Genomic DNA, 12098 nt, shown 5'->3' on the forward strand with positions numbered 1-12098 from the left:
TCAGCAAGTTGTAGTGTGGTTAGGGTGGGTTTTAATTCACCCAAACCTAACTGTTTGTATACCGAGTAGGGAATCAGATTGACGCTCGCTCCTAAGTCAAGAAGTGCATGATCAATTTGATGGTCCCCGATTACACATGATATGGTTAGGCTACCGGGATCTTTGAATTTCTATGGCACGTCTTGCTTTAGGATGACACTCACTTTCTCGGTCAAGAAGATCTTCTTTTGAATACTCTGCCGTCGTTTGGTTGTGCATAAGTCTTTCAGGAATTTGGCATATGAAGGTATCTGTTTTACGACATCAAGTAGAGGAATGTTGACTTTCACTTGTTTCAACACCTCTAGGGTATCCTGAGAGTTAGAGAGAGGTTTTGGTGCAATCAACCGTTGGGGAAATGGAGCAACTTGCTTTTCTAGAAGTTCCGGTTCTAATTTTTGTGGGGCCTCACTAGATCCATTATTGTTATCCTCTTCTGGCTCTTGAGGCTTTTCGGGCCTAACCGGAAGGGTTTTATCAATGATCTTCCCACTCCTAAGAGTGGTAATAGATTTAGCGTGCCCCATTTGATTTGAAGAGCTGGGATCACTTGTCTCGTATTGCGGTTTAGGATTGGGGAGCAATTGTGCAGGAAACATCCCCTTTTCTATAACCGTCATACATGAATCCATCTTTTGCATAAAGTCTTGCATTGCATGGGTCAGCTCTTGCATGGAATTTTGAACCAGTTCTTCTTGAGGTTTCCCCTGATTTAGATTTTGATTGAAGAAACTTTGAGGGGTAGCAGTTTTTCCATTTCTCCAACTAAAGTTTGGACGATTTTTCCAACCAGGATTGTACGTATTCGAGGTTGGTCCATTGAAATGTCTTTGATAATTATTTATGGCATTGGATTGTTCATTCAACACTTCTTGAAAGGCGGGTATTGTAGGATAATTTTCAGTTGTATGAATGTTGCAATCACAGATGCCGCAAACACTTTCATTAACCCTATCCTTCTTTCCTTCCATGACCTCAACTTTCCTTTTGAGCATAGTCACTTTATACTTGAGATCATCCTCTTCTTTCAAGAGATACAATCCACCTTTCTCCTTTAATTGAGTCGGCCTAGACATGGTGTTCGACTTTGGGTAATAGTCCCATGATTATGTTTTTTCAGCAAGACTGTCGAGGTAATCCTATACCTCATCAATATTTTTATTAATGAATTCTTCATTACACATTGTCTCAACCATTTGACGCATGGAAGATGTCAATCCATCATAGAAAAAATTTGTAATGCGCCACGTTTCAAAGCATTGTTGTGGGCATGAACTGACCAAATCCTTGAACCTTTCCCAACATTTGTAAAATGTTTCATCCTCCTTTTGGGTGAAGTTCATGATTGCCTTTTTAAGGGTAATCGTTTTATGATGTGGAAAGAATTTCTTTATAAATTCCCTTTGCATATCATTCCATGTGCCAATGGATCTAGGACGCAGTGAATGTAACCATGTCTTAGCCTTCTCTTTTAAGGAAAAAGGAAAGAATCTCAGCCTGACTGTGTCCTCAGACACATTTTGAAAATATAAAGTGGCTCTGATCTCATCAAACTCTTTCAAATGTAAATATGGTTCTTCAGATTCAAGCCCATAGAACTTAAGAAGGAGTTGGATAACCCCTGGCTTGATGTCCATATGTCCTGTATTTTCAAGAAAAATCATGCATAAGGGCGTACTCACCCCTGCTGGTTGTAAATAATCTCGTAAAGTACGTGGTGGGGGTGCTTGATACACCTCATTCTCATCCTGAATGTCCTCCACCCTAGGTTGGGGTAGAAGAGGTTCGTTTTCAGCCATCACTTCAATTAACTCAGGGGATTTCGAGTGGTGTCTAGTCCTGCGATGGATAGTTAACCCCTCAACCAATCCTCCTTCAGTCAAGAGACGTCGAGTGTTGTCACGGGCCCACTTGGGCATGAAACACTCGCAGCCCTTAATCAAATTCGAAACCTAGTCCTAAGAAAGGAAAAAGAAATCTAGAAAGAAAGAGAGAGTTGGAAAGAAATTACCAAATTGAAGTCTCTAAGTTAAAGACCTGCAAAAAAAAGCAAACAACTAGTTTCTAAAAGAAGAAAGTCCTAAATTAGAAAGTAAATTACTAAAAGAGAACTGAAAAATAGAAAGTAGAGAGAAAGCTTACCAAATTAAAAATTTCTACCTTAAAAGCCTACACAATAGGAAAGTTAGTTTTTAAATAAAAATTCTACAAGTAAAAAATTTCTAAAAATAAATTAGGAAACAAAGTTAGATTCTAAAAGAGTTAAAATTAGAAAGTTACTAAAAATAAAAATAGAAAGTTAATTTCTAAAAAGGGAAATAACTAACCTAGTTTCTAAAAATAAAAGAGGAGAGTTTCTAAAAATAAACTATTTCCTACAAATAGGAGAATACTAGAATCAGAAAATTTTTAAAATTTAAACCATAATTTTAAAAGTAGAAAAAGTAGAGAAATTAGGAAGGAATTACCAATTTAGAAACTTATGTCAGGATCCTACAAAACAGGAAAACAAGTTAGTTCTAGAAATCAAATAAAAACGTAAAACTAAAGTTAGTCAAATTTTAATCTTGAACTAATTCTAAACCTAATTAATTTCAGAGAATCACAATCGTCAATACCCGGCAACGGCGCCAAAAACTTGTTCACTCCCCAAGTATAGGGTTGTGATATAGTAATAAACTCGGTGAGACCGAGGTCGAATCCCAAGGGACTGATATCTGTACGTTGTCTGAAACTAACTAGAACTAAAACTAGAATGAGATGAAATCTAATTTGAGTTGTAATTTGAGGAATAATAGTGAAATACTAATCTAAAACTTAAGGAATTCAGAGGAAGGAAACTAGGGATTCAGAGGATCCACTTGTAGAGATCAGGGAGATCTTATGCCTGCATCAAGAATCATGGAAATTCAACTGAACTTACTTGATCTAGTTTTCAAGAGATGAAAGGTATATGAATTAGAATGGATTCCATCACCAAACCATGCCCAGGAGACAAAGCAAACAACAGAATTAAACTAATTACCAACCAATCAACATGCTATGAAGGTTAGGAAGGGTACCATCATCCAACCATGCCCAAGAGACGATGGCGAACAACAGGACTTCCTGACATCATAATCACAATAAGGAAAAAGAAATACTCAAAGCCATTGCAGACCCATTGTAATTTCAGTCACAACAGATCATTAAAAACTAAAAGTATTCCCTTAATTATCAAACTAAAATCAAAGTCAGTTTATAAATTTAAATTAAATTACCAGCATAAAATGGAGTCTCCCATCTCGCTACAAGCTTCACCTCTTAGCCCTAGCTAAGAGGTTTAACTAATCATGACCATGATTTAACTCACCTCTCAATGCATAAAATCAGGACAAGGAGAAGAAGAAAAATAAACTGTTAAACAGCTCCACGTCCAGCTCCACGCCCAGCAATGAATAAAACACCCATCCAGCTCCACGTCCAGCAATGAATAAACACCTCCCCCTTTTTCTTCCTTTTTCTCTCCTTCTTATAGGCAGCAGATAAGTCGGTCGAATGGCATCTATGCACAGAAGCGGTGACGGGAGTCGTTACGCACTCCCTGTTTTACGCAGCTCAAGATGCAAAACGAGTTACGTTCAACTCGAATTTTCGGCACTGACATCATCATGAAATATATTTTCTCTTCATGGTGGGGTTCAACACTCTCTTTACATACGTCTGGATGGTCTGGATCACCAATCCGATGGTGACGAGTAACACAAAAGGGCCCACAGCGGCCGGATTTCCCGGCACAGGGGTGTGAATGCACTTGCGCTGGACTCCTAATGGAGTCCATTATCGTTGGTAACGAAAGAATCCATGCCGTTCATTGTATTCGCCTAGAAAAAATAGCTGAAAAGAATGGCTTTTGACTAGATTTCGTGTGGCCTACTGAAGTTTTTAGACTGCCGTCCGAATTGCGTTTGAAGGGCTGAAAACCAATCTACGCAATATTTTGAAATTGTACCACCTAGGAGTGGGATTTTTTCGCCCCACGGGACGAATGGACAGTCCAGATCGTTGATACGGGTGATGGGTGGGGCCCACTACACAAAAACGGACGGACAACATCCGTTCGCTGTCTCCATGTGTGAGATGGATCAGCGGACGCTGACCGATTGTCTCGATCCAGTGCACATCGAGTGCACTTGTGCACGGTGCACTGGCGATGCCAATGGGGTCCACTCGTGATGTATCTATGAAATCTGCTCTGTCCATATTCTTCCCCATATAATTTAAAGGGTTGAGACCAAAATTTAAGTATGTCCAGATCTTAGGTGGGTCCCAAATCATTAATTTATGGGATAATTTGTCCGTTGGGCTGCTTCCACAAGGATCCAACGATTAAATTTTGATATGTATGGTTAATATATGGTCTTCAGGTCTTGTGTGAAGTTTTGAGCCAAAGAGATTGTGAGAACCCCATGATCTTGCATTCTGGACATCTTTTCGGTCACTTGAGCGTCAGTTTCTCGGTTTTCTCGGATCGCTGGCTTATAAATCCGTCGATCTTGGTCCCCTGAGGTTCGTCCCTTACCTTGGTTCATTCTGAGCATTAAATCCATGCTTTTAGCATCCTGGTCCAGTCCAAGCTCATAATTACACCCTTTTTATTGTGAACGGCTTGATTTCCTCAGATCTCTAACATGTAAATCCGTTGATCTTAGTCCTCTGGAGTCTGTTCCTTGCTCTGGTGACTTCGGAGCGTTAAATCCATGCTTTTAATACTCTTTTTCAATCAAAGCTCCTTATTACATCCTTCAACAAAAACACGATTAAATTATAATATTAGGCATTATCGTGTACGTAAAATCAGGCAGTAATCGGGGTCTGATATGCCATATTCGACCCTCAACACCTATGATTTACTGAGTGCCCACAAAAGTTGATATATTTGTCTTAGGCATGAGAAGAATGAGAAAATTTTGTGAAATGTTGTAATTTGTTGTAAATGATGTCTTGTAAAACATTCAGGGTGAAATGATGTAATTTGCGGTAAATGATGTTATGTATATTTTGTTGTAAATTTATAGAAAATGATGTCTTGTTAATAGTGATTTCATTATATGAATGGTGATTTGGTCGTGTATAGTTAATTTCATATTCTTTGCGGTGAATTTCCTTAACTTCACGGTCAATGTCTTTTACTTCGAGGTGAATTTTCCTCATTTCGCGGTGAATTGAATGGAATTCACTATGAAGTGAAGGAAATTCACCGCAAAGTGAATGTAATTGACCGCGAAGTGAAGGAAATTCACCACGAAGTAGATAAATTGAATGGAATTCACCGCAAAGTGAAGAAAATTCACCGTGAAGTGAAGAAAATTGATCGCGAAGTGAGGAAATTGACCATGAAGTGAAGGAAATTCACCACGAAGTGAAAGGATTGAATGAAATTGACCGCGAATTGAAGAAAATTTATCCTGAACTGATTGAAATTCACTTCGCATTTATTTTCTCTCACTTCTAGGTTAGGTTCACTCACTTCGCAATAATTTCACTCACTTTTCGGTCCTGAAGTGATTAAAATTGACCGTGAAGTGAGTGAACTTGAGCCCAAACTGATTGAAATTGACAACGAGGTGAGTGAAATTGATTGCGAAGTGAGTGAAATCGACCACGAAGTGAGTGAAATTTGACGGATCCTTACTCTTGCTCGGGTGGTAGACACTCAGGAGTTTCAACACCCAGTCAACGGTTCAAGTATCCATAGGTGGTGAAATCCCACCATGGCGCGAGTGTGTGGGGGTGTGTGTGCATGTGTAAAAAAAAAAACTGATTGAAATTGACCACGAAGTGAGTGAAATTGACCACGAAGGGAGTGAACTTGAGACCAAACTGATTGAAATTGACCACGAAGAAGGGAAATTGACCGCGAAGTGAGTGAAATTTGACCGCAAATTGAGTGAACTGATCGATGAGTCAGTCATATTTGAGTGAAAATGACGGATAAATGTGTGAAATTTACCGAGAAGATCATGAAATTGACTAAGAAATTCATTAAATTTACCATGAAATATCGTCAAATTGACCGCGAACTTCTTGAAGTTAACAGTAAAATGCGTGAAATTGACCGAGTAGTGTATGAAATTGACAGATAAATTCAGTAAATTGATCGGGAACTTCTTAAAATTTACCGCAAAACTTCATCAAATTAATTGCGAACTTCTTGAAGTTCACGGATAACCGCATAAAATTGACTTAGAAGTGCATGAAATTGACCGCGAACTTCTAGGTAAATTCTTCAGATTTTAAACATCCTTACCTCCCATAGCCGCTGTATCAGTGAAATCTGTGTTCGAGAAAAAGAATAAGAGTGCGTTGATGTGAAACACGATCTTTGGAGAAAAGCCTTCAAGATTTTACGTTTATTAATGCATCCACATCCTCTCAAAAAAGGAATGAAGGTAGCCTTGAGTAGGATGGAAGATGGAAGATGTAATGTGATAATAGGATGGAGATTCTATGGAGATTTAATGAAGAAAAAAGGTGAAAAGAAGGAATATGGATGATAGAAATGAGTTCGGATGTATATTTGGGTGTAAGGGAGAGAATGGAGTGAAAATTGATAAAGCGGAAGCATTTTGGTCATGTGAAAAGTCATCCATGCAGTAGGGGAGTATTCTTGGAAGGTAAGTATGAAAGGGCTTAATAAGTTGTGTGACTCAAAAGTGATGAGTACATTAGGAAAAAACTCATAGATTATCACTTAAAAGCCAAACGGAACAGTATATAATCCATTCACACCTTGAGACTCGTTTATGGTCTATATAATACTTACAACCTGAAACTTTACAAGCATCCAAACCACCTTTAGATATTAAAAAAATAAAAATAAAAAAAATAAAAAATAAAAAATAAAAAAACCTCCACGTTTCCCTTAAAAGCCGTTTGGCGCTCGTTGTGCGATATCGTGTGAATAACATTTCTAAGATTATTTTATTATGATAAAAGCTGTCATGAAAAAGGCTACTTGAGATTTTGATCTATCTTATTAGTAATCTTAGAAATGTTTAACGGTAGACGTTCAATCATTACCGTTTTCCTATGGTGTGGTGCACCTGAGATTTTGATCCATCTTATTTATGGGTTAAATGATTAAAATGATGTGTAAAAATGAATGGACGGTGTGGATAAAACACATAGATCATTGTGGGGCCCACATAGCACGGACTACTAGCCACATTGCTAGTGGCAGGAGAGTAGCCAATCCGTTTCCTACTAAGCTTCCTCCTGGCAGCGGGCGCAGGGAACTGGCGTCCATTAACATATGTAAGTACGCCTATTAGTAAGCGTCACATGCATGGGAGCAGATTAGGTGAGATGCTGGCCTCAGCCACGAAGGTGCGACCATTACCGTGGGCCCTACCTTGATGTGTGTATTCTTCATCACACTGTCCATCCGGTTGCCTGGATCATTTAAGGCAAGTTGTCAAAAGTGAAGAAGATGAAATTAACAGGTGGACCACACTCTAGAAAACAGTGGTGATTGACCGTTAATGGATCACGAGAGTTTTGGATCAAGCTTATATTTGTTTTTTCCCTTTATCCAAGGAAAAGTGACCGTATCTAGGGCTGTACACGGTCGAGTTAGATTGGTCAGCTCGCTCGATTCGACTTCAAAAAGCTTGACTCACCTCGGCTGGAAATTGGATTCACGAGTCGAGTTGGTTTTTGGAACTTAAAAAAATTTTAAGCCGAGTTTGAGTTTGTCTGAGGTTGACTCGACTCGGATCAAATGTCAACTCAAATTGACTCGGATCGAATTATATTGGTAACTTAGTTATTTTGATATGGATAATGCTCGCCAAGTGTTCAATGAAATGACTCAATGAAGTACTGGCTGGTGTAAGGACGGTATGTATACGAAAGAAATATCCTTTTTATTTTTTTGATTTTGGCATTGCCTACAAGGTGTTTGATGAAATGCTTGTAATATCATAGCACATAATGAGAATTTGAATGTGTAGTTTATGTCTCTGTGAAAATGCTACACAGGTGAACTCAGGTTGATCTTGGCTTGAACCGGCCTAAGCTACTGACTGAACTGGGCCGAGCTAACCAACCAAGCTTGAGGACCGAGCCAAGCCAAGTTTCAACTGAGGTCTGCACGTGTACACCTTTAACCCTATCAACGGATTGGACGGAGAATAAATACTACCGGAGACATTAAAGTGCACCCTAACAAGTTTTCAATAGTAATGTGTTCAATCACAATTGTTTCTTAGATTATGGTCCACTTGATAATATGTTCTTTTTCAATTTTCGGATCATTGCCTAAAATGATCTTGAAAAACAAATGTACGGAGTGGATACAGAATACACACATCAAGGTGGGCCCCACGGTAAGAGCCGCACTGTCTTGAGTGAGGCCGGGTGTCTGCTCCCCACACGCATATGGAAATAGATTTATTTATCTTATGTACAAATTGCTATGACTTTGGCCAAATGGGCCCTAAATGTGGAACAACTGTACAGCTATCCAGACCATCCAATTGTGGGTCCCATCATGGATGGATAAATTTCTCTAAAATCGAACTAATCAAGCAATCCTAGCCATGTAATTAATGGTTATCAAATGGATGGCTAAATTAAAACAGTGAGTGGTCCAAATTCGATTGGAAACACGTGATGTTTGATATTATCTTCTCAGTGAAAAATTATGTTTTATTCCCCATCCACAGTTGGGGTGACCGATTCCAAAAGTCTGGATTACCATCTAACTATGCCGCGTATGCAGTTGAATAGTCACCAGCATTTTCTAAATGGCATAAAACTAACATACGAAACCGCGATTAAGGAAATGATAGGTACGGGACACCGCGCGGGCTGGATTTGATATTTTAATGGTCCTGACAAGACCACTTCATGATGGCGCGGGGTATTAGGTGAGGTGGAAGTTCTTGTAGGGCGGAAGTGATGTGGGGGCAGCGCCATATCCGTTTGAATACGCTCTGTTCCGCAGTTTCACCAACTAATTTTGACTAGTGAGCTGCCATTAGCCTCCGCTGGTTGGCACTGTGTAGGCACCATCATGATGTATCTGTTTATCCACGCCCTTCATCCATTTTTCCAGATCATTTTAGGTGCTTGTTCTAAAAATGAGCTAGATCTAAATCTCAAGTGGACCACACCAGAGGAAAACAATAGTGATTGAATGCTTACCTTTAAAAACCTCTTAGAACCCACCGAAATGCTTATTTGATATCCAACCTAGTAATTAGGTTATACAGACCTAGATGAAGAGAAAAAACACAAACATCAGCTTCATCTAAAACTTTTGTGGGCCTCAAGAAGTTTTTAATGGTGAGCATTCAATCAACACTTTTAAATATGGTGTGTTCCATTTGACCTTTGGATCTAGCACATTTTTTGTCTCACGGTATAAAATGATCTAGAAAAATGGATGAACGGCCTAGATGAAACACTTACATCATCTTGGGGCCCATAGAGCACCGACGAATAGCGGGTGCGTGACTAGCCAAACCACCTCCGATAGATGCATAACTCGAACGGGCCACACGACACGAAACATGTGGGGATGAAAATGCAAATCGTTGGAAGTTTCTTGGACCGTCCATGATGTTGATATGCCATCACGGACATCATGGTGGGCCCCACATAGCTTCCACCTAGTGGAACTTCCTCTGGGAGGGTGGATGGCACATGCAATTCCTGTTCCATTGAACTAGGTCTGATTGGACGGTTACCTGCCCAATCTAGACTCTTAAAACCCGGGCCCAAGCAAAGCATGTGGTAGGCCAGACCTGAATCCATGGCATTATTTAAGGATGAATCCCCTACACCATAACAGCTGTCCACAGGAAAAACCAAGCACTGGTCCTGACTTGTCGGGTGATTTTCCACTGTGAGCGATCCACGAGCAGGACCCGGCAAATGGACTTTATGGATGGACCAGTCCACTTGGATGGATTATGAACGTTCCTAGGCAATCCAGCACGTCGGGTTAGACCCCACCTTTTAGCTTAATCTAGATGATGGGGATGATCACAAGCCTTCCAATCTATGTGAGTTTCCATACGTTCGAGTTCTGTGGGGTCCACCGTGGTTTATAGGTGTCATCCAAACCGTCCATCAGATGGACCTCCTATGGTAGGACCAAACCCAAAAATAATCCTAGTAAAAAACTCAGGTGGGTCACACCACAGGGACCAAAGGTAAACAACGGAGAGAGAGAACGCCCACCCTAGAAATTTTCAGATCGTGTGTAGGAGATAACGTTCGGTGCATATTCCATCCAATCCATTCATCAGATGGGATCCACAAAGACCAGTCGGCAACACTTAATTTGATGGTTTCAGGGTGCGGATTCAGTCGGGCCGGGACCGTGGGGCCCACCATGATGTATTTATTGTATACCCACGCCGTCCATCCGTTTCCACAGGTCGTTTTAGGACGTGGGCCCAAATCTCGGGTGGACCACACCATAGGAAAAAAGTGGTGATTGAACCCCCAACGATTAAAAACTTCCTGTGGTCCACTGTGACTATTGATAAGATCAAAAAGAGCTGGATGAAGTAAAAATATCAGGTTCATCCAAAACTTTTGTGGCCCAAAGGAAGTTTTTAATTGTCAATCACCACTGTTTCCCGGTGTGGTCCACCTGAGATTTAGATCTCCTTCAGTTTTGGATCCACGATCTAAAATGATATGTAAAAACGGATGGACAGTGTGGATATAAAACACATACATCAAGGTGGGCCCCACTGTCACGGTCTGACAGGATCCGCTCCGGGTTTAAGAGTATTTAACATTGTTACATATGATGTGGCTAACTGAATTTTGAATCGGCCTGCTTTTTGGATTGGGATCTACGGTCAAAACTAGGTGTAAAAACTGATGAACGGTTTAGATTCCACAAAAATATCACTTTGTGATCCACAGAAGAATGGAGGTACGGAAACTAACGTATGTGATCATTCCTTTCATATGCTAATAACCCATGATTAAGACAACGTAGGTTGTGACATTCCATCAATTCTGCCGGAAATTTGAGTTCTAACGTACACTCAATACAATCTGACATATTGATACTAGATTACTAGTAAATAGAACTAACTGATCTAGTGGGCCTTATTTTTAGAAACTTCCCATGCACATACTTGCATTTGGACCCTTGGATTGCGTTTCATCCATCTGGACCGTCCATCAGGTCAAGTCCACTTTTCTTCCACTAACATGCAAAAAATTCACAGTGATTAGATGGTCAAGAGCATTTCTATTAAAGATCTTGTCCACCCATATTTGCATGTCGTAAAGTGGACAGTCTAGGTCATCCAATCAATTTGATTTTTTGAAGGCAAGCTATGAAGAGTGGATCTGGCCAAACAGACAGTCCAGATTGATGATATGGATTGTCCACACGTACAAATCTAACCATGTGCATGAGAAGGTTTCAAACACAGTCGACTAAATCATTTTTCACCAGGAAAGAGCAGTTCAGCTCCCCATAGATAACAGGGACAGTGGCAGATAAGCACACCAACATTATTATATGTAAAAACAATTACTAGTCAATGGCTTGATTAAACAATTCTACTCTGTAATTAAAATATGAGTGTCATGGTTTTGTCGGTGTGAGGCGCATGTGGCCATTAATGTGCATGGATGGATGAGAGAGAGAGAGAGAGAGAATACGTGTGCATTGCATACGGCACGTATGTCCATGCATGGATGAGACATATATACATGTATGTGAGATATAACACTCTAAAAAGCTTTCAGTGTATTGTGGGCCTCTGTTGACCCCACCGTGATTTTTCATGACATCCATTCCGTCCATCGTGTGTGGCCCATTATATTAACCGTTGAGCCCAAAAATCACGTTGACCCAAAAGTCAAGTGGCCTACACAAAAAGGAACGGTTATAATAACTCAAGGTGGCCGGTATACTACCGAGGGATGGTTTGTCCCTTCGTATACAATGGAGGGATGCTCACATCCAACTGGTTGGACCGCTAATCTACCATCCAATTAGTAAATAGAGTGACACTCTACCTTCCAAAAGGTTGGAT

General features: G+C 40.2%; 1 non-coding gene across 1 annotated transcript; it reads left to right on the forward strand.

The window, feature by feature from the left end:
• Positions 1-1293: 1293 nt before the first annotated feature.
• On the forward strand, positions 1294-1400 carry LOC131222190 (small nucleolar RNA R71). The gene has a single exon (XR_009159897.1). It is a non-coding gene; the product is annotated as a small nucleolar RNA R71 (small nucleolar RNA).
• Positions 1401-12098: the final 10698 nt, after the last annotated feature.

The sequence above is a fragment of the Magnolia sinica genome, chromosome 12 (assembly GCF_029962835.1).
Source record: "Magnolia sinica isolate HGM2019 chromosome 12, MsV1, whole genome shotgun sequence".
Taxonomy (NCBI): Eukaryota; Viridiplantae; Streptophyta; class Magnoliopsida; order Magnoliales; family Magnoliaceae; genus Magnolia; species Magnolia sinica.